The sequence below is a fragment of the Gymnogyps californianus genome, chromosome 4, assembly GCF_018139145.2.
Source record: "Gymnogyps californianus isolate 813 chromosome 4, ASM1813914v2, whole genome shotgun sequence".
In the NCBI taxonomy this organism is placed as follows: domain Eukaryota; kingdom Metazoa; phylum Chordata; class Aves; order Accipitriformes; family Cathartidae; genus Gymnogyps; species Gymnogyps californianus.
In genome coordinates, this window is record NC_059474.1 from 74,791,130 (window position 1) to 74,813,033 (window position 21,904).

A 21,904-nucleotide genomic window follows, 5' to 3' on the forward strand; every position below is an offset into this window, starting at 1 on the left:
GCAAACTACTATGGAGAAGCCTCCTTACATAAAAGATGGTTTCACGGTGAATGTAAATTTTCCTTTCTGTCAAGTTCTTTCAACACCGAGGCATGTATTTTCACATTTTATCCTACTGAAGGTTTTAGTACTCACGCATCAGCCATGAATGCAGAAATCATGGGAACAGGTTCTCATGAATAGGCCTTATGACCAGAAAAGCTTCCTTGTGATTTGGGAGAGTCGAGGTTGTGGTCCTTCCTCCCAAAATACTTTCTGCTTATTTCTCCATTAGCTATAAATTGTAAAATGTTTTAAATCCTCTGGAAGACAAAACAGAATTACATAGTGCACTAATCTGATCACTAAAACTTTTCTATGGAATCAGTCCAGTCCAAAAAAAAAAGCAGCAAGGGCAGGAGCAGACATTCTCATAAACAAGTCCTTCTCACCAGTCATGCAAGTAAAAAATATGAAACATGGATAGCACATATGGTATGTCACATATGGAGGGATCTCATAATGTGTAGAAATACCTGAAGGGAGGGTGCCAAGGAGACTGTGCCAGATGCTTTTGAGTGGTGCCCAGTGACAGGATGAGGCAATGGGCACAAACTGAAACACAGGAGGTTCCCTCTGAACATCAGGAAACACTTTCTTTTATTGTGAGGGTGAATGAGCACTGGCACAGGTTGCCCAGAGAGGTTGTGGAGTCTCCATCCCTGGAGATACTCAAAAGCCATCTGAAAATGGTCCTGGGCAACCCTGCTTGAGCAGGGGGGTTGGACCAGATGACTTCCAGAGGGCCCTTCCAACCTCAGCCATTCTGTGATTCTATATCAATCACACAATCATTCATGCATGCATCTCATAATATCAGAGAAACTGGCTTATGGGTGAAAGCGTATGAAAGTAAGGCGACATTAAAGAAAGACTTTTCTCTGAAATAGCACTGACAATTCACAAACATACACATTTTTAATCACTAATAAAATTGAACTACTTCATCTAACCTGGAAGATTAGGTAAAGAATTTGCTGACAGCATACATCAATCAAACATTTTTAAATAGTTAATCAAACACTACATACAGCTGGCTCTTAATTTTCAATAGGTTTCTTAAATCATTGCTTATTACCCTGTTTATAGTCCTTCAAAAGTCAATGACTGGCAAGTACTTAATTCACACAGTAGCATCGTACACAGACACACTGACGCATAATAAGTGGGTCAGTTACACCTACAAAGTAGACTTATGTATTTTATTTAAAGACCATTTGCAATGCCAGATGTTTTATTAGCACCTAACAACTCTAACTGTACTTGGCCTGATGCATTAAAGTTTCAGAGAATATTTAATGTTAATTCTTGCTGTGAAAATGCCGAGGAGACGGGTTGAAAGAGGATTAAAACGAATACGCAAAATAATTTCCAAACATTTTAAGAGGAACTTAAAAAGTAGGTAGAGGAACTTTGATTACCGATTTTTATGTTGTGCCAAATACAGGTGACAAGAACATCACGAGCAAAAGCAATAACATTCTGAAACGACACCAGTGTTAGAAACTCTCCCCCACACACACGCTTTTTACACGGTTTTTTAAGCCCTTGCTACATGTGGCGATATATCCCCTACACTGCCCTACTCTCAACTCTTTAGTCTCTTATCACTGAATCGAGAGAGAAACATGAAACTTACCCTGGAAGAGACTGCTTCCTGGTTCATAAAACCAGTAAGTGAGCATAATCTAGATACCAATACTACCTTAAGTACTTCATAACAGGTTTTCACAGTTTCCACTAAACCAAGGTTTGCTTATATCATTGCAGCCTTACAATAATAAATGAGGAATGCTGTATAACTTAGAAACTGTCAATAGCTACTCTCTAACCTATGATTTCAGGTACTTCCACTACACAGTACTAAAGGTGTCATGTCCAGTCTTGATGGCAAACAGACTTTGATGTCAAATAGTTCTTCCTAAAATTTATTCTTTTAACTCTTCTGGGATTCGGGGGCGGGGGGGGGAGTAGAAATGTAATCTAGGAACAAAAATCAGAACCCACTGAAATCCCCACATTTTCTCCTGTAATTTTTTTTACAAGGAAAATATGGGGATGTGTACATTGCATACACACATTTGGATAGTATATAAAACAAATCTGTAAAGGTTATATTACCTGTATTAGCAAATTCTATTCTATTTGAAATTTAGAAATTTGGATTTCAAAACCAAAATAGGATTTTGGAACAAAGCCACTGTTTCCTGTCAAAACAACCCCCTCCCCACAAAAAACCTTTAACAACATCTAAGAGATGGTCAAAGATATTGATTTGAACAGTAATAAAGAGCTACAGCTTCAGGTGTGTCTTAGATGTTAAACTTTACTGAAGAAATAACTCCACTTTGGTTTCTCGCTTGGTTGCCTGAGACGCTAATTCTCAGCTCAAAAGATTATCTCACACTTCACTAGCTTTGGTACCTTAGTATAATCATCTGCTGTGAACTTTTTCTGCACTTTACATATACACTGCAGGGAACAGAGCAGTCATAAAAGTTTTTTTTAAAAAAAAAAGCTATAAAAGGCCACAGCCAGTTTCATCATAATAGCTACTGTTTTCTTTAGGTTTCAGACACACTTTCCCAAATTTTATTTTAAGTATTATTCAGGGTGAATATAGATAAGAAGCCGAAGAAATAGATTATTTTTTCCTATTCTCTTGAGGCAATTTCACAAGTCCTTGCAAGGTCAGCCACTGCACATAAAAGACAATAAGTCTTCTCTTTAACTGTGACTAAAGCCATTTGATCATCAGACAACATACTTTAAAACACTCATGTTGCAAGTATACACTATACATACTATTATATACTCAAGCAAATGTGTATCTACATTTACATGTAACAGTCTATGCTCTAGAGACAGTCAACTTGGCTATGTTTTAAATCTTAAGCTGTATAAATATTATTTCTAAATATTATGTTGTGATACACTAATATAATTTTTTTGTGTTGCCTTGCTGATAGAGGAGTTGAGCCACATTGAAGCAGGACATGCTAAGATCAAGTAATCAACTTGTAAGACCTGACTGTCATCCTCCTGTTTATTTAATAACTGCAAGAGTATAGAATTATTCAGCCTTTTGGCAGACAGAGTATTTTTCTGAAATAACGATATATTTATATAAATATAAACTATAAAATTATAAACTATATATAAAAATTATAAAATTATTAATTATTTATTATAAAATTATAAATTATATTTTTATATAAAATTTATATCAATACATTTAATAAAGATATATAAACAATAACTTACTGGTATATTAAACAACAAAAATTCTCCCTGTTTACCCTCAGCTATTCAGTACCAGAAGTACTCTGAACTTGTAACATGGCTGGCAAAGCTCCTCTTGGCATAAAAACCACAAGGCTGTATAAATTAGAGTTGACTGATTAAAAGATCCAAATCTTCAGGGTCATTTGTATGAGTTAGGGGTGCATAGCTGGAATTACAATTTGTTCAAAGACATATACAAAGAGTTCATTGTCGAACAGGAATTTAATCGGTTATATATCTTTTTGTGTATACAAATGCTGGATTTCTTGCTTTAGTCAGGAATTTGGGGCCAAATATTTTTTTCTAATGGAAAACACAGATTTGCTGAAACCTAAAATTTATAAAGAAAAGAAACTTCAATTATACTTGTAGTAATAGAAGGAAAAGCTTTTTGGTTAAATGCAGAAAACCTAAATTCCGTTCCAAAATAATTAGTAGTATCATTATGATATATGGAATCTCTATGATATGATATAGTAACTTCATTTGGGTGTCCCATATTCCAGGTGAGATCCTCAACTCTATGGTATTAGGTTTTTGGGTTTTGTTTGGTTTGTTTGTTGTTTTGTTTTTTTTTTTAAACCTCCAATGGAGTCTCCTGTAGGAGCTGCTCCAGCGCTTAACTTTCCAGGTGGAAAGCTTTTTCTAAAACAGCTTGGATTAAAAAAAAAGATTATTCCTATTTCCATTAGCAAAAAAAACCCAACCAAAAACCAACCAAAAAAACCCCTAAAAGAGCTGATGATCACTTCTTTCTAACAATTGTTATTGCAAGGCTGATATCCCAACACCCCCCTCAGATTTTTTTTTTTTATTTAGTGAAAATTCTTCCAATATTTTTTGTTATTTTCTCTTTTCAAAACCATCATTATTACAGGTATCTCTGAGCTCTTCAACTTCTACAGCTGAGGCCTAACCAGCATAAAATAGAGGGAAATAATAACCACAACTCCCATACAGTAATTCTGCTAATACATTCCAGAAAGACTTCTGGCTTTTCTGGAACAGCAACATATTGCCGACTTGGACTGTGGTGCGCTGTTATCCTTTTCAGCAGCACTGTTGCATAGCTAATTATTCCCCATCTTCTCACTTGCACATGTCTTCATTGGTCTTATTCATCACAAAATTTTATTTTACCAAGATCATTTTGAATTTCCAACCTGGATTCCAAGTGCTTGCCACCCCTTACACTATAATACCCCCTTAAGTTTTAATAAATATCTTTTCTATTACAGAAGGTGCTAATAAAAACCGAACTAAGACTCAACCCATAATGAATGTCCTTCCAACTTCACAATGAAAAACAAAGACGTTTTCATCCCAGCATCTTGTGCATTTACCTCTTGGTGATTTGCTTCTGAAATGTATAGAGGTCAGTGCAAGAAACCTCTCTGAAGTCAAAATGCATCACAGCTGCTGCTTCCCACCTACCCAACAGTCCATGAAAAAATTATATCAATTTGACATGGTTTGTTCTTGAAAATCCATGTTGGCTGTTTCTTAAATCCTTATTAATCCCCACATAGATACCAGAACAAATTATTAAACGTTTGTAAAAGCATGTATGTCAATTACATATTAGTCATAACAAAAAGTGGACTATAGATGAAATGAACATTTTTGCCATCAAATATTTGGTTTCCTTTCCCATTTTGCAGCTTGCCTGTACCTTCCTTGACCTTCCTCTTTTAAGGCAAATTTAAGAAACCTATTTATTATGCAATTTGATTGAGAGGTCTGGATTTTACCCTATATGCTTATGCTATTCCTTTACACTTACCTTTTACAGCACAGGTAGACAACAAACCTCGAGACTGCATCTAGTTGGACCCATACCAATTCAAATTATCAACACCTTACTTCAAAACTTGTATCTTTCAAAATCAATATTCATAGCACTACGTAATGGATTCTAAGTAGATAGTATCAATGAAAACTATTTAGTCACATTTACTGCACAATTCTGAAGGCTTGAAACAGTATGCAAATATAAAGGACATCTAAATGCAAAAAATGAGATGCAGCCTTTAATGAATGCATCCCTTAATGTTGCACAATAATTTCAAAGTAGTGTTTGTTTAGGCTAGATAGTCTAATAAGATTTTATTTCTTCAACTGCTGTAATTTAATTTTATGGAAAATTATCTCCAAAGCCAGCACCCACAACAAAATTAAACATACAAAAGTTCTAGATAATCAGAATAAAACCGTTCTGAGAAAAGCAATTATCTAAATAGTTCAATTTCACTGTGTACAGGACTCAGTGGGTTTTTTTCTGTTTGTGTATTTCCCGGGTAGCAGAGAGCGGCACGGGGGCCAGAGCACAGCAGGGGCTGAGCTGTGACTCACAGTAAATTTGGTCCTTGTTTCCCTAGTCCCTTATCTTCAATAAATTAAAAACACCTCCTCCGTGAGGAAGGCAACAGTCAACTGTCTGCGAACAAACTCACCGATGCACTTCTTCCACACTGCCTCATAGCCCTGATTGGGATATTATGCATGATTCAGATCATGTGGGCACACAAAGAACTTTTCCTATCTCTTTTAGTTCTCAGGCAAGACATAGCCAGTACCATAGCCTGACCTAGTGACAGCACAAAATTAACATCTTTGTTGTGGGAAATTGATTGTTTCCTTCTCTTTGCATTTAATAGAACATATTCCAAGGTTTTTAACCAGGAAAAAAAATAGAGGAGAGGGTGGAATGGCAATGGAATGACTGCATAAATAACTTGGCTCTTTATAAATGCCACATATATGAAAAATAAACAAAACATGAATTAAAACATTTACATTTTCCTCATCCTTTTTCCAAAAGTTGAGCACGAAAAAGAAGAGCAAAGCTGCAGTATAATCCAGGCTAAAATCTTTTTTCAGTGACAAAGGTTTCAGAAGAGATATTCCACATGATTTTTCAGAGATACTTCCCTAGCGTGAACATTTCATTTTCTCCGATTATCATAATATCTGCATTCTTAATTCACTACTCACAACAGCAGATTGGTTTCTGAAAGTGGGAATGTAACGGCCTATAAAGTGAATGCATTCAAATCCCTTGCCACTAAAAATCAATAAACTGACCAATTTTGAAGCTGAGCTGTTTTATTACACAGTAATGAAGCTTAGAATTTTGTCAACCACCACGTAGCGCTGGGATCTACCAAGCAGTTAAAGGCAAGGAGAGTTTGGTCGACATTTTCTTAAATTAATCAAATGATTCTGCAAAGATATACAGATGTGCAAAATTATTATATTTAAGTGAAAAATTTTTCAAGCTATGTAGATCTGTACCTGAAATTGGCGCACTTTGAAACTATAAATATGAAAAGCAAAGTGGTAGAATGGTTTCACTACCTGAATTGAGGAACTTCACATTATTCCTGTGCGATAAAGCCCACTTAAATACCAATAAAGCCATAAACCTCATTCATTTTACCTTGTATTTATAGAGACAAAACTCAAACTGCTTCAGAAAATCTATTAGTATTTCTACAAAAAATAGTGCAGCTTTTTGTTTAACACCAGCTGTTAAAGCGTTTATTTTCCTTACAATTCAGAGAACAAAATAATTCAAAGTGCCTACGTCTATTTACTTTGAATGACTTCACCCATGTGCTCTGTGTATCTTAGAATTTTAACATTCATTACTGTTGGACCCTCCAGTATTGACATCCAGCGTGCCACTCAATGAACAGAGAGGTTGCCTCTTCCCATGAAACAGGCCTGAAGGTATCTTTCTATTCCCTTTGACAATGTATCAATAAATTCATTCTATCCCATGGCCCCATAAAAATAATTAAGATGTGCTTTCATTTGGTGGAAGATACAAACATTTCTGTAGCAAGGCAGAGAAGATGGCTGTTTAAAACTGCTTACAATTTCAGAATGAAGACAGCATCCCATCTGCAATGGGCATTCTGATGCTTCTCTGGCAAACATTAGGTTATTTATCCCATCTAGAAAATTTGTTTTATGAAACTATACTATTTATAGATCCATTTGTCTTGTATTTCTTCATTTGCTCATTTTAATCTTGGTATATAGCACTAGCAACTTACAGCTTTGTCTTGAAGTTCAATGGCTACCTCCCCGCATAATTACGTGAACACTTTTATTCAAGTCTCCACATTTTCAGGTTTGTCATATAGAAAAGGGAGAGAACGTTTAATGTTCCCGTCTCCCAGAACACTTGAGCTTTTCCCAAATTTAGTTGCTGCTGATTGCATTGCTTGCTGCCTTTGCTTTCTTTGCCTCATTAATTTCTGATACCTGCTGCATGGCTTACTGAACAATAACATATGCTCTCTGATCTCCCACTCTCTCCTGCAACCTTTTCAAGTACACCTAGCAAAAGAAAACTAATTTGTTTGTAGGTTACCTCTGGAAGAATTACATTTGGCAGAAGTGTGAAATACTCGCTCAAGGCTAAATTTTGTTTGCGCAACAGAGTGAAATTGAGTTTCACCTGAATATATTTGATCATGCATCAGTAAAGGATAGGTGTATTTGGATTTCTATGTATCAAATGTGGTTAAGAACACATATCACCATTATAAAAAGAATACCTTGCATATATATACACAAGTAGTATATTTTTCAGTTATGCTTTTTGCATGTTCAAAGATTGCAGCGATTCTCCCAGTTATCCTATCACTTTCATTAAGAGTTCCTGATGGTATATACTTTGAGATATTGATATCCACTTTTAGACGTCTAAATGGAAATTTGTGCATTTTTGAGCTTCTGTTTCAAAAAGGCATTTTAAGTGCTTTAAAAACCCTGAGTGGCCCAAAGAGTTTAACAGCAATATGAAATGTTCTGAGAAACACACAGGCATGTTATCACTTAGGAAGGCATAGGCAAGATTGAGGGTCTACTTGTTGGTTCAGCAGCCAAACCCCTAAATTGGAACGGAAACTCTATAGTCCAACTGAATTTTATGTTTTGTCAGTGAAAAAGAATTTATTTTTACATCTTTAATAAAATATGTCATTCAATCAGAAAAATATTTTTTTTAAAAATAAACATGTATACACAGACAAGGCTTCATTGCAAGCACTTGTGGGAAAATTGGACCTTTAATTTCAGTGATTTTTTCATCTCCCCTGGGAGTTTCATTTTTCCCTGTTCTTAACTGCCTGGTGTGCCCACATTCTTGCAAAACTGCTCATATCACCAGTTATCTACAGATAGGAGATTTTCTGTTGAGAATATGCATAAAAGAAACAAGTGTGTCAAGTTCTATGTGCTCAATTCCACCCTCTGTCTCATATATAAGTGGAAAGGTTTGCGGTTTTTTTTTTTTTAACAACAATAAACCTGCTCTCATTTCCATTTGACTACAAAGTCTATTAGCTTGGTTTATTTTCTTATGCTCCTTTAAAATAAGTTGAAATCTGGCTTCTTAAGAGGCATTCATCTCTTTTGTCATTTTGCTCTTCCTAGCAAAACCAGTCCTCGTATATCTGCTTTCCTGAAGCTTTCCAGGGAGCCCTTGGTTAGCAGCTAATACTACCTTGTCACTTTTACTGAGGGTACGGTTCTGTAGCTGCCCTGTATGCAGAGCTGCCACCAAGTTCAGTGGTGTTCCAGAGCAAGGGCTGCTAACAAAGAATAGCGTGCTCAAAGAATGTGGGGTTTTAAACAGATTATATCAGTATGTCACCAAAAATATAAATATGGAGCCAAATTTTGCTTCTGCCAATTCTGAGAGCTGCAAAACACACACATGGTTTTGAGAGAGTAAGAAACCAATGTACCAAACAAAAACACATAAACACACAAAAGACCCTTGGTTTTCTACTGCCCTGCTTTCGGCTGGGACAGAGTTAACTCTCTTCTTAGTAGCTGGTACAGTGCTGTGTTCTGGATTGAGTGTGAGAATGATGTTGATAACACTCTGATGTTTTAGTTGTTGCTAAGTAGCGCTTATCTTAAGCCAAGGATTTTTCAGTTTCCCATGCTCTGCCAGCAAGCAAGTGTGCAAGAAGCTGGGAGGGAGCACAGCTGGGGCAGCTGACCCAAACTAGCCAAAGGGATATTCCATACCATGGAACATCATGCCCAGTATATAAACTGGGGGGAGTTGGCCGGGAGGCGTGGATCGCTGCTCTGGCATCAGTCAGTGGGTGGTGAGCAACTGCATTGTGCATCACTGTGTCCCCCCCCCCTTTTTTTTTTTGTTATACTCCTTTTCATTACTATTATTATTATTATATTTCATTATTACTATTGTTAGTGTTATATTTTACTTTAGTTATTAAACTGTTCTTATCTCAACCCATGAGTTCTACCTTTTTTCCAATTCTCCTCCCCATCCCACTGGGAGCAGAGGGGGGAGTGAGGGAGGGGCTGCGTGGTGCTTGGCTGCTGACTGGGGTTAAACCATGACATCTACCATCATGGAACATAAAAGATAATTACATATAAATACTTTTGCCAGTGAGGGATCCTCACTACTAAACAGAGTTTCCAGCCTCCCAACATACAGAGAGTATGCTCTCCTCATGGCTAATTTACAGTCCACAAATATTTGTTATGCTTCCAGAGCTTCTGCCCAAAATTTTATTGAGGGTAGAACACTTCTAGAAGATTTGAATTTTATCTCAGCTTCATAATTTCAATGGATTGTTATTGCTAGAAATGCTAAGATACTGCTCTACTAAAAGATTAAATATACGCTTATGCTAGACATAAAAAAAGCACAAAAAACACTCACCCAAGCAAAATCCCTTTGGAACAGAAGGTTTTATGATTTTTTTAAATTAACGTTTCTCACTATTAATACAGAAAGGACAGCTGTGAATTTTGTCATCATTTTTGACCATCAGAGTAGTAAGAGACCATGGTCTTTTCCATCATTCTTTCCTATGCGAACCAGAATTTCAATTCTTAGAGAGTGGGTGCAAAAAGCTTCACACTGCTGTCCATACCTCTCCATACACACTCTAACTGCTCTAACTGCAACCAACAAACTTCCTCCCTAGCCAAGAATCACATTCAAACCTTAAAAACCTTCTTCAGGTAAAGTATTGTTTCCCTTTATGAAAGGGAAACCATGTCCATCCGTACACAAAGCTGAAGCCTGTTTACCATGATATGAATAATTCTAAAATTTTCCAGGAGGAAATGGTCTAAAGAAAAGATGGCAAAGAAAACTAGAATCTATTTAGGACAATAAAAGATAATTATATAGCACATACAAAGAGGATGGTGTGTGTGTCATATTTTGTCATTTACCACCCCTGCTGTTTTGATACTTTAGCTGCACATTTTTATGTGAGATGGTTTACACATCAAAATAATTTCCTGATTAAAAAGGAAGAAAAAAAATAGCTAGAATTACTGTTCATATAATGATTCAATGAGTAGGCTTCTACAAATCATACATAGTCTGAATTTTAAGTTAAACAACAAAACTGGAACCCTGTATTCAATTAATTCCCCAACATTACAGCAAATTGTATTGTGAGAGCATTCACCTGACTGCGACTGAAGGAACTGACTGACAAAGCTCTTGACCTCTCCAACACTCTAGAGCAGCCTTTGTTAGCAAATTCTTCTCCCCTAGCCTCTCTGCAACAGTTACAAATAAATCACAGACTGGATTCCCACACATACATGTCTAAAAAGCTAAAGGGAAAGTCGGATAAGCTCCATACCACTAAAATGCTACACAATCAAAGCAGTAGCGATAGCAAAAGGACATTATTCAAGTAGTGTCACTATGCTCAAAAATCTAATAGTGCTACTAGACATACTGCTGAGGAAATTCCCATCAACAGTATGGAATATTTTTTCACACTTCTAAAAGCCGCTGCTGCACCATTTACACTCTCTGCCTCAGGAGTTTTAGTCAAAACAACAAATACAGTATGTGAGGATTTTGGTTTCCACTCAGGAACCACATCTTAAAACGTGGCCATAAGCAGACATTTCACTGCAAAAACGCTTCTTTTGTGCTAGAATTCTGTTCTCTGTAGACCATAGAAACCACAGAAACACAAAGGAAAAATCCTCATTTATTTCAGCATGAGTTGAAGTAGCATCTGCAAATTTTGTAAATTCTATCAACACACAACTTAAAATCCAATACAAATGCAGCAGCAATGCTTAGTTGGGCTTTTGATCCTGTGTCATTGGGCTGTCACGTGAATTTTAACTTAGGAATCCCTACTGTTATCAAAACTCAAAGCTGAAGAACTCCTTGGCTTTCCTGGACTGATGTCAACCAGAAAAATCAGGACTGACCCATAATTTAAGCACATTTAATACAAAAAGTAACAGTAAACGTGAATGCCCTTTTTCAGTTATTTTCTAAGCAAAACTGCCCGTTACTGTAAAGTTTCACTGCAAAGCATATGCGTTGGGTTTGTGTGGCGGGGGGTTGTGTAGCAGGGGAGAGGCTACAGGGGTGGCCCCTGTGAGAAGCTGCTAGAAGCTTCCCCAGCTCCAAGACAGACCCACCTCTGGCCAAGGCCAAACCCATCAGCCAGACAGTGGTAGCATCTCTGGGACAGCATATTTAAGAAGGGGAAAAACCGCTAAAAAAACAGCAAGCAAAGAGAGGAGCGGGATGTGAGAGAAACGACCATGCAGACACCGAGGTCAGTGAAGAAGGAGGAGAAGGAGGAGGTGCGCCGGAGCAGAGATTCCCCTGCAGCCCGTGGAGGACCCCATGCCAGAGCAGGTGGCTGGGCCTGGAGAAGGCCGTGACTCCGTGGGAGAGCCCACGCTGGAGCAGTTCGTGGAGGACTGCAGCCTGTGGAAAGGATTTGAGTTGGAGAAACTCATGGAGGGCTGACCCCCACGGGAGGGACCCCACACTGAGGCAGGGGAAGAGTGTGATGTGTCCTCTCCCTGAGCAGCGAGCGAGTGGCCGCATGGTGCTCTGTTGCTGGCTGGGCCTAAACCACGACAGCATAGTATTATAAAGTATAACAACATTAACAAAACTTAAAAATTTATAATTCATTAGAAATTTCAACTTAAAAGCACTCGAAATAAGAAAAAATGAAGACATTTTTTCTTGCTGTCACCTGTATCTCCCCCTTGGAAATATTTTACTTCACTTTGTGGCTGTTCTTTCTCTGACCTACACAGAAATATCTTTGTAGCCTAATTAATGTCACACCCTAATTAGAGTAGCTATTCAGTGAACTTCTTGCCATTGCTATCTCCATTATCTCAGGGAGCCTTCTCTCTGCTTACACACAATTCAGAGAGTGAGCTATGAGAAATAGGTTGTGAACTGCGAACGATGTACAGCCAAGAAGGCTTCAGATCGCAAAAGAATGACTGCAGAAAATGTCTGAAAATGTTTAAAAGATTTACAAAGGGTATAGCAAATCTCTTCTCCTAACACAAGAATTAGCTGGCCCTTGATGAAATGGGCCTAAGTTAGGAAACAGTCTGTATTTTTTCCCCACAATCCACAATTGTTTGCAGAACGACTGGCACAGTATTTTTACTGGAAAATCTTTTAAAAGTTCAAAAAGTAATTATATAAATTAATAGACTAAAGATCTATGAAAAACCTTTATTAAATACAATGTTTTACATAAAAGAGCTGACTCAAATCTCTACACTGCTGATTATAGAAAGCTGAGACTATTTTAGAGGAAAGATCATTCCATACTTGTCTTCTTTCTTCCTAGTCATCCCTTCTGACCACTGCTAGAAACAACACACTGAGTTAGGAAGACCTTGTATCTCAGACAGTATGATCATTCTTCTCAGCAAAGCACATACACCGCTACTTGCCATGTGACTTAACAAGCAGGACACTACTTCTCTTCTGGCTGTTCTGAAGTTCCAAACGATGAATTCAGTAACCGCGTTCCTTCCAGGTTCACTCAGACCTCAGATTGAACTTATGTTAATTACTGGTATGAAAGTATCAGCAGCTTTGGCTTGGCTTTTTCCTCCTTCTGTGTCATACTCACCTCTACAAGAAGGCAAAATACTGGGCACTCTATACCCAAAGAAAATCACTTCTGATTTAGCTGTGGTTTACATTTAATGTTTCTTACACTTTCTAGTAATGGAGCATTTTATTATTTTTTTTACACTGAAAAACTCGTTAACATCAAAAGGGAACATACCATACATATGGAGCAAATAATTTACGGCTCTAAATAAAGTCTTAATAATCTAATCAAAATACAACAACAAATAGCTATTATTAGTTCAGTTACCATAATACGTACACTCAGAACCCACCTTAACTGCTAAACACAGAAAAGCCTCAAGAGTAATTCAATTAAAAGCTTTGTAGAGAAGAACTTACTGGTACCTACCTAGTTTTCCACGGGGTTTCTCTGGCTCACCCCATGATGCTCTCCCAAGGCCTAAGGCTGATGCTGCCAATCTTCTGCAGGAGAGGGTGGGGGCATCACAGAAACATCAGTATGTTTTCAGTGGGGGATGGCAGACGAGGACCTCCTGCTCAGCCTTGGGATCTGCTTGAGTTTATCCAAATAAGCCTTCTTAACACAGCCTGTTTTCTCTTCACTGATTTCCAGGTAAAGTCTGCAAAAAATGATGGTATGCAATTTCCATTTTTGATACAAAGCTTTATACTAAGCAGATCACTTAGTCTGCCTTTCCATTCCTTGACTGCAAAAATGCGTTAAAACACTATTTTGCAAATATTTAGGAGATGTGTGTATTACGCATGGTTCTTAATGTGGCAGGGTTCCCCTTACAAGTTGGTTTCTGATGTATTACTGTCATGCAGCAACTAAGTAATTATCTGGGATGTATGCAGGATGCACAGACATCTCACACATACAGAATTTCTATCTAGTCTAGAAGAAAATATAGGTCCAGATATCTGTGGGTTTATTTTCTACTTTTCAAGACACATAGCTTATAAAAACATTTCTCTACAAAAATAAAAGCCATCAAAATAAGCAGGTTATTTTATTGAAGAGTCAAAGACTAAGACTGTAGAAACATAAAGCCTGAGATAAACAGCATACAAGCCCTCATTTTGCAGTTCATATTGAAAATTTTGACCCGTGTTCTACTTAGATTCTAGATTATGCAGAAAGACTACAAATCTGATGTTTCCAGCATGCTCTGTGTACCTGCAGGCAAGAGCGGTTTTCCGCTTCTTTCTACCTGAAACAAAATTATGTAACAAGCTCTGAAAGATTTCACAATTCTCTTTGAAAAGTGGACAAAAAAAGCAAAGGGGTGCCAGACAGATCTCTGCATAAGGTTCTGACTGATGCACATATGAGGTGGGAAGCTGCAGATTCTTGGTTGGAAAAATGTATGTTGGCAAAATGATTCATATCCCTTTGTGCATGGCTACAGCAGCATTACTGAAGCTTCTCCACAGTGTACTTGCACCCCTTTAAGTCTTGCTGGATTTATAACAGTGATCAGAGAGCCTTCAGAACTTAACTTCAGATGATAATCGCAACATTAAGCTGCTTATCAAAAATATCACACCTTTTGCTACTCTCTTTACTGTGACTCATATCTTTCTTGTTTCCCCGTTTGCTGTGATCACTGTTTCAATGTCCTTCTCCCCCCACTCTCTCTGCCAGAGAGAGCAGCAGTATTTCCTTAAAGAGCTGATGGTTCTCTGGTCTCCTCTCCTCCTCTCTCATCCCCGCCCCCCTGCCATTTACACAACTAGATGCATAACCCACTTCAGTCCCTGGTTTATTTTCCTCCCTCACAGGTCTCTAGTTTGAATTTTCAAGTATTCTGACATCTAAGCAAGACAAATCCTCGAACATGTCAGATTATCTTGCTTAGCTTATAAGACACTGAATAGCTCAAGGGATTGCTAATGGCTGGCGAGCCTTTTGTTTACAGGCTCTGGTTTCAATACCAAATCATGCCCACGATGGCCTTGAGTTACTTTTATCTGGTGCCTGTTTCATGAGGATGCATAATACGAGTTGTTGAGCTCAACATCAGTTTTTACAATAGAAGATAATCACAGCTAGCACTTCTGTTGTCAGTCTTGGGGGGGGGGGGAAGGCTGAGTGCAGAAATGGAAAGGGAATGCTTTACAGGTGCAGAGAGCGCTGAAGCAGTAAACACTCATGTTACTAGGCCTACATGATGCAGTGCAGTCCAGTGCCACACAAAGTTGCCAGCTTGGTCCTAGAAGCGGTACACAGCTATAAATACATCAAGCTGGATTTATTAACTCAGGTACAGCATCTCCCTAACAAAGGTGTACTTGTTCAAGACCTAATCTGAACCCTAAACTTGTGTATTTCTTTAGAAAGTACATGCCCACTTGCAGGCATGTGTCACTGCAGGGAGGGCTGTCCTTATTTTGGGGGAGAGTGCTGGAAGGAGAGCTGCCTTTGGATATGCTTCACTAACCCCAGACAGCAGCCTGGAGCTCTGGTGCTGTCATCATCAGGACTTAACTCACCCAACACAAACAGTAATATCACCTTTCCTTGAATAACTAAACCATGTGTTTTCTTATCCTTAAGACACATGAAAGAAAAAAAAAAAATTCTCTTAACCATTACCTACAACTGGGTTGTTCGGATGTCTGTTTGCTTGTGTAAGAATGTACTGGATCAAAACAAGGGTCCAAGTTCACTATCCCAGCTCCAAAAGAGAGCAGTGTCAGATGTTAGGAAAGAGTATAAGCCACACAAATATAGAGTGATACTTCCCTTGCTAAATGCTCCCAGCTTCCAATAGCCTGTCATTCCTGAACTTCTACACCTGAAGGTTGCATTTGAACACCAGAACTAACAGCCACCCATGAACCCTACCTACATGTATGTGCCATCCCCCTTTTTTAAATTTATTTATATAAAAAGGCACAAATGGCTACGTCAGTAAATTTATATATGTGTATTAAAATGTATACAAAGAACAGTAACCAGGAAACAAAAAACCCATCCAGCATAGCTGGATAACTATCCATAACTTTGGAACAGAACCAAATCAAGAGACTGGCTATATCCCACAGGCTCTTCCCATCAAAATCCCTCCCATTCTGAGTATCTGCCCAACAAAAGGGGAACTGGATTACTGTACTAAAAGAAGGGATGGTCCTGTCACTGGTCCAGAGTCAATTAAACATGGGGGGTGGGGGGAGAGGGTGTACAGATGTTGGAAATTCCCCCCCCCCCCAGTTAAAGTTAACTGGAAGAAGGCATTTTATTTAAAACAGAAAATTTTAGACCTCTCCTGAGGAGGAGTATGAATAGCTCACAGCTGCCTTCAACCTTCCGGAGATATGCATAAACTACATTTTTATTAGAGCTGGATTATACTAGCAGCTATCCAGGAGGTTCAAATGCCTAACCACTGGAGACAATCAGAAGCACACAAAGATCTGTGCATAATGAACATAAATATCCTTTCAAACAGAAAATCATAATCTACTCTGCTGTAATCAAGTCTATATTGTTGCATAAAGAATTTTAAGCAGAAGAGCAATAGATAGGACAAGAAAAAAAGAGAGGAACAAAAGAAACTCAAATGTTTCTTCATGATCACTCTGTTTTAATCATTTTTTCAATAAAATAGTTATATACGATAATTTATTATTAGATAGTTTCTTTCATCTCATAAGTACAATTCTAACACTAACAAGGTAGTCTTTTATCCCCATATTTTAAATCAAAACTTCTTTCAGGAGTCTCAAAGTGGGTCTAGGATTTCAGCGTACATTTTTGAGACTAACTAGTGCCTGCAAAGCATACAGTCAGTCACTGCCTATTGCCAACAGTACGCGAACAGCTTGATACAGTTTAGAATCCTTTCAAACAAGGGCAAGCCCAGTGCCACACCTCAGCCCAGGTAAAGAGCTGGCTGTCAAAGATGCCTGGAGCAGTTCTTTATCTATTCTTCTTCATCCATTACCTGACCCCCTTTTCTGCTACATAACAGCTTAACTGGTGGTGGACTTTGGCAAGTGATTTTTCAACAACAGAGTAATAACATCACCATTTTGAATTTTACATGCCTGCTTTGCAATGTTCAGAAAAGAGGATCATACAGGAAATCTGGGACGAACCTACAGAAGAAAACGCAGCCTACTTTGGGCAGTGTTTGTCCATCTTTCAGTAAATTCACACCCTGAATATTCTGAGGAATGGAAAACATATTAAGTTACATTAATCCAGAACAGATGCCACCTTTGGTTTCTTGGCAGCAAAATCCTTTCAGCGGTATTATCTTTACTGGATCCCATGAGCAGGAATTAAATAAAATGGAAAGAACGGAAATAGGTGCATTTGCTCCGAGAAAGGGTCCTGCTGCAGGAGTGCATTGATTGTTGCAATTGAAATGTACTGTAAAATAGTCAGAACGGCATTTGGAAATATTTATTGCACAGACTTCCCTATGATCACCCAAAGTATTTTCACAAAAATCAGTTGTTTATTGAATGAGTATGTCATGTTTACATTTTATGCCTATGAACAACACATCTCCAGTAAGTGCTATTTATGGGGCACAATTAAATGACTTCTTTTTCCCCACATTCCTAGTAGCACCTCCAAAATATGTGAAGAATTTCTACTATACCACACAGCCTTTTTTAGGATAGGTAGAGTTATAATTATATCTGAATGCAGAACTGAGTATTTAGGTAATATATAAAAGTAGCAATGGTCTATTCACACATGTATTTAATACTGTAGGTGTGAAAAATGTCAAACATTTATTTAAGGGATAAAAATTATTCCAATGTAAGAATCAGAAACCTAGCAGTAATCTTCATTAAGGGCTTATTTCTACAAAAAAATGTAAAAAATAAAGCCATTTTGGACAGACTGTATTAAAAAAAACAAAACACAAAATACAAACAAACAGAAAAAATGTAAGCCCAAATCAAACTTCAGGTCAAGCTAGCAAGGCATGTAAATCTAAGTTACATACTAAATGAGTAGGCTGCATTGCAAACTCCTGAGCAATCTTTATCCATCCATCCCCCAAGTGTGGCGATATGTCCACTATCTTATTACTAACAAATCCAAAAACCAATTAAAAAAAAAATTAGGTGTAAAACTATAGAGTTTATGGATTTTGAGAGCATGCTGGAAATGCTGCTTAAAGGAAACTTTAAAGAAAAAAAAATGGAGAGGGAGAGGAGCAGAGAAATTTGGGCACAAAATAAAAGTGTCTTAATAGTGGGACCCACTGTGCTCCGGATTAGTTTCCCAAGATAAACACTGAAAGCCTCATCACTTGATTAGTTAAAACAAAGCACTGGGAAATATACATTCTAAATATACCAAGGCAATCTTGCAGTGGATGAGATTGAACTGAATGGCATAATACATATTTTTCCAATTCTAATTTCTATGACTATGAAAATATTGCATTTAAAATGGAAACGCATTATTAATGGCACATACAAAGCTTAATAATTTACTATCAGTTTTTATGTTGCCTAAACAACCCAGTATATCATTTCATTAGTGTATGCAGATCCCAGGAGAGACTAACCAACAGGGGGAAGGGGGGAGGAAATCAGTTCTTCAGGAACGTAACAGCTATTTACAGTCATAAGACACAAGTAGACAGTAATAAAGAACAGTAGGTTCTACAGTTTGTAAGGCAAAAGCAGAACTCAGCTTTGAGAAGGGGAGGAGGAGGAGGAAAGATACATAGCATTGCTTCAAGTTAAAAAAAAAAAAAGCAGGCTTAGATGTTAGATGACAAACTCAGATGACATTAATTGATTCAGGTCTGCTGTCTTTGAAACAGGGGCTTTGGCTATATAAATGTAATAGCATACTGCATATGCAGTCAGTGGAATCTAATTTGCAGTCATCTAATCCATCTAGTGCTGATGTCCGTATCGCTGAGGGAGATCACCTACAGACAACTCAATATCTCACACAGCCCTTTGGGGGGGGGGGGGGGGGGGGGGGGGGGGGGGGCGGGGGAGAAGAAAGAAAGAAAGAAAGAAATGGAGCGGTGGATTTGGGGATAAAAGTAAGGAAGATAACTCTCTCTCCTTGAATCAACACAGAAAAGAAAAAAGCAAACGTGAATTTAGCACAGTTGGAAGCTAAAAGGGATCCTTTTAAACTGCCTACTACTACTACCTAAATACAAGAGAATGCAAGCACCACTTAGCTGCACCAACACCTTGAATACTAAAAATAAAAGAGGCACTTAGTAAACAGGAATAAAAAGCAATTAAAACTCTTCCATGGAAACATCCTGACAACAAGCTAATAAGACAAAGGCTGGATACAACTACACAGCAGCTGGTATCTCATATCATGCTATTGCCATTAATTTGAAAGAGAAAAATATTTCTTAAATAACATACCTGTTATGTATGTTACCTGTTACTGTTACATATGTACCTGTGACAAGGCTCAGTATGTTTTGAGCACTCTTCACCTCTGTATTCACATATATGAAACTATCGTCTTTCGAACTATGCTGCACATTAGATTCCTTGACGGAAAGGAGGTGAGCAGACTGTGTACACTTCATGTTTGCCTCTTAACCAGGCCATTTTGACAGTCTGGGGGGAAATTTTCTACTTCATACTCCCCACTCATTAACCAGGCCAGGGAGTAGGTGAATCTTAATATTTGTTAGAGATTACTAACCACAGTGCCTGGGTTTCATCTTTCCAGGCACAACCACATCAAAAAAAAAAAAAAAAAAGGGGGGGGGAACACAGATCTATGCAGGGAATCCTCAGCTGCTAACTCAGAACACCTCTGTGCCGTCAAAGTTGCATAAATGGACTGGGGTCTGCAAGCCATGGCACATTTCATATTTCTTTCCTCCTTAAAAAAAATCTTTAATCACAAAATTTTATGTTTAAAGCCATGCAATTTTTTTAAATGCAGAACTCTAAAAATATCCACTGTAGATAGACAGGAATTTGCTGACTTAACACTTCACATGCTTTATTGTTTTTTTTTGTAGGGCTGCTCCAGTAATATCAGCTTTTCAAGCCTGCAGCCACCAGGAGCACAGCAATCAAAAAAGAGAAGAACAAACAAACAAAACCCAAAAAACCAAACAAAAGAGTGAGCAGCTCAACTCTTAAGAGACAAAAACCAACGACTGGGTTGGTGGCATTCCCTCTCTCTGAGGTCTGCATACAGCAGCCTTGCAGAAAGCACTGAATCCTTAATGTTGACAAACCATTTGCATTTAAAACAAAAACTTCCTTGTAATTCAGCAGCCTTTCTGCATAAAGTAGTCCAAGGGGACAATTACATAAAGACATCCACTCTATTTTGACACTTCTCTTTATAGGAAGAAAATACAAAAACATAAAAAGAAACCAAACAGTTCCATTGTCCTAAAAATTAGTAAGAAGCACTACCTATCACCAACATTTGTATACTTTCACTCCAAAAACACAGCACTTCTTGACTGAGTACATTTCTGTCCTCATTCAATACAGTGGACAGAGTTTATTATCCCATGTTTCAAAAATAAATGGTGTCAATGAAGTGAAACAATGCAAGATTGTCAAATACCTATTTAGTTTACATAAATTACACCTCCCTCTCTGCTGCTCGTAAAGACAATACTGCACATTCCTGAAGTACGCATGTGATGTTATTTTGCAGGAACGGAGCACGTGCACGCTTCCCGCTTTATACCCCAGCAGTTTGACTAACTAAAGTTACATCAGCTGGCATCCTTCAGCCCTCAGCTCTTGCATTCAGAAGAGCCTTCTTGCAGGCTCTTTTTCTACCCTTTCTAACCTCATTCCCCTTTGCACACAGACACACATTACAGTAGGGACCGGAGGGCAAGGACTAAAGCCCTAAGCATGCATTAAATTAACTCATTTTACATTTAGAGATGCATGGACGCACCAAACTATATAAGACTTGGTCTCAGGGGCAACATTTTATACTGCCACAATGTTCTATTTTCACTGTAGTACATCTCCAAATGGAAAGGCGGTAATTTAGCTTAGCTCGAACCTGATATCATATGCTTATAATTAAAGGGAAATATTTAAAGTAGGACTCAGAAGAATAATTTTTTTTTTAAAAGTGCATGAAATGGGCCTATCCTGAGATAGGTGTTTTTATGTAATTGAACACCTATCAAGGCATTTGACAGGCAAAAACTTTTTAATAATCTTTTTAAAGTCAGGGTTATACTTCAGTCACAGTTAAGTGTATTTGGTTGGAAGGCACGGAAAGTTTCAATAGTGCTCCACCAAATAAGAGAAGCTAGTGATTCCAAATGGTCAAATATACATACACATATCTAACATACATACACACATATACATAATTAGTACACACACATATAAAGCACACACACACTTTTTGATGCAAAGCTGATTTTTTTCCTCCGGACTTCTGTAGCCACTGAGTTATCAGAACTGCAAGTGGTCCTCAGCAAGCCCGACATGAAGAAACCCTCTGCCTCATTTGGAAAAGTTAAGCTTACCATGTTGTAGTTTCAAAACTGTTCCCCCAGACAAAAGTAAGCTTAAAAACTGGTAATTACAGTGTCACAGCTGTGGCAACATTCAGGTTAGGGCTGAGATGGTGCTTCCATTCTTGTTGTGACGTTGTCAGAAAATAACACTTTGGTCTGAAACTTCTTATGCTTCACTGCAGATGTTTGC

At 37.9% G+C, this 21,904-nt stretch overlaps 1 long non-coding RNA gene across 1 annotated transcript in view; it reads right to left on the reverse strand.

Annotated features, from left to right (window-relative positions):
• LOC127016018 (uncharacterized) overlaps nt 1-21,904 on the reverse strand; it is a 260,108-nt gene that overhangs the window by 149,679 nt on the left and 88,525 nt on the right. The window contains exon 2 of the long non-coding RNA XR_007766414.1: nt 13,626-13,857. This is a non-coding gene — a long non-coding RNA (uncharacterized LOC127016018). The remainder of the gene's footprint in view (nt 1-13,625; nt 13,858-21,904) is intronic.